At 35.6% G+C, this 2,250-nt stretch overlaps 1 non-coding gene across 1 annotated transcript; it reads right to left on the bottom strand.

Moving 5' to 3' along the window:
* Positions 1–477: 477 nt before the first annotated feature.
* TRNAI-UAU lies at positions 478–551 on the bottom strand. The gene has a single exon. It is a non-coding gene; the product is annotated as a tRNA-Ile (tRNA).
* Between the last annotated feature and the right edge of the window lie 1,699 nt (positions 552–2,250).

Here is a 2,250-nt window from a genome sequence, read left to right as displayed (position 1 = left end):
CCTTACCTTAGGTGGTTAGATAATGCATGTTAAAGACTAAAGGTTGTTTTTGGGTGAGTGTATACTTATGTATGTTAGAAAATTATCGTTATGCCCCTAGGTTGAGATTTGTGAGAACCATGCTATTTTATGTATTATGCAATGCTAGAAAGAAAATATGGTTTACTCATTGACTTAGGTCAAAACGTTTACACCAAGCTGCTACTATGATATGTATTATGCAATGCTAGAAAGAAAATATGGTTTACTCATTGACTTAGGTCAAAACGTTTACACCAAGCTGCTACTATGATAATGTGAGCTCATCCCATAAATACTTTACATGAGAGCCTACAAGTAAGTGACTTAATTGAGCTCATGTGAGCTCATCCCATAAATACTTTACATGAGAGCCTACAAGTAAGTGACTTAATTGAGCTCATCCCATAATATGTTCGTTTACGCGATTGTTCGTTTAACCGAGTGAATAGGTTTAATTGGTTCTGGCGGGGCTCGAACCCGCAACCTTCGGCTCATAAGACCAACGCTCTAACCAACTGAGCTACAGAACCTTGGATGCTTTTATTGAATAAATGTTTGAATGAAAATAATATTCCTCGAACTCTTTTTTTTCTCCAACTTTAATTGATAAGCAAATACATTCCAGAACTCAAAAGGGTTTTTCTACCGTCTTTTATAAAAGAATACCTATTCAAATAACCATCATGCATGACCTTCCTATCAAATTGCGAATGTCGGCCTAGCAATATGCCTCCAGCAAGTATGGGTAGCACATCACAAAGAACTTTATCTTTATGTTTCCCCAAAGTAAAAGATATTAAACTTGAGAAACTACCTTTATTGTTCCACTATCATTGAGACATTGAAGCTTGTAAGGTTTAGGATGGTGTTGAGTTGGAATTTGCAACCTTTTGATCAACATGGTACTTAATACATTGGTGCAACTTTCACTATCAATAACAAGACTACAAGGAGTCCCCTTGACTAAACACCTTGTGTGAAATAGGTTGTCTCTTTGATCATCAACATTATTCTCCGTAACTTGAGTTTTAAGAAGTCTTCTCAACAAGTGTCAAATGACTCCCATCTTCCAATTCTTCATCATTCTCTTGGTTTTCTTCTTCAACTAGCTCATCCTAGTCACTTTCCTCATTATCTGTGACAGCTTATCCATTCTTGATGGTCATGACTCTCTTGTTAGGATCATCACCACTAATATGACCAATTTCTTGACATTTCCAAGATTTGATGTCTCTATTTCTTTCTCGAACCTCCTTGTATTCCTCAACTTTCTCTTTACCCTTTGAGGTCTCAACTTTGTTCTTTTTGTCAAGCTCATACTTTCCTCTAACCTTAAAATCTATCTTTTCAATATTTGCATCCTTTTTCCAAGTGTTGAAAGTTGTAGACTTAGGAATAACATACCTCTTGGAGTTCTTCTCCCAAGCTAGTTGCCCTTCGATTTTGACAGCAAGGTGTAACAATTCTTGCATATCAAAGTATGCTTGCCTATCCACTTGATGAGCAAGTTGTGTGTTTAACCCACCAAGGAATCTGGCCATTATATCATCGTTGTCTTCATCAATGCATGCTCTATTCATAAAGACCTCCATTTCTTTGTAATATTCTTCAACACTCTTGGATCCCTATTGCATTGTATACAGTTTTTCCTTGAGTACTCGAGAATAATGCTTATGAATGTACATTTTTCTCATTAATAACTTCAATTCCTCCCACATTTCAATTGGTTCTTCATAATTTCTCCTCCACTCTGACATCAAAGATGTCCAACATAATTACCTAATCACAAAATTCAGTCATAGAAAGTGTCAACTTTATTTCTTCACTGAAATTGTTGCAATAAAAAACATACTCAATTTTGCTCTCATATTGCAAATACTCTTCTAGATCAGATCTCCCATAGAAAGTTGGAAGCTTTACTCCCTTGACTCCTTCTTCTTCTCCTCTCTTATATTGGTACTCTCTCACTTCTTTTTTGTGCTAAAATTTCTCTACCCCTTGTTCTACCTCTTTCTGTCCCTCGATCGACATCTCCTCCTTCCCCTAGGACTATGTCCCGCTAAAAGGGTGAAAGAACAATATCAACACAATGGTTCCAAATTTAGATGATTTAGAAAAAATGTCGATTGGAGTTTATTTGATATTCAAATAAACATGCAAATTGTCTAATGACAAGGATTTATAACCACAATATTAAGAACAATATCATTGGAATTCTTTTTTTTTTTT

This window comes from Cucurbita pepo, unplaced genomic scaffold (genome assembly GCF_002806865.2).
Source record: "Cucurbita pepo subsp. pepo cultivar mu-cu-16 unplaced genomic scaffold, ASM280686v2 Cp4.1_scaffold000123, whole genome shotgun sequence".
Taxonomy (NCBI): Eukaryota; Viridiplantae; Streptophyta; class Magnoliopsida; order Cucurbitales; family Cucurbitaceae; genus Cucurbita; species Cucurbita pepo.
Note: the sequence above shows the minus strand (reverse complement) of the source record. Positions and strands in the feature narration are given on the sequence as shown.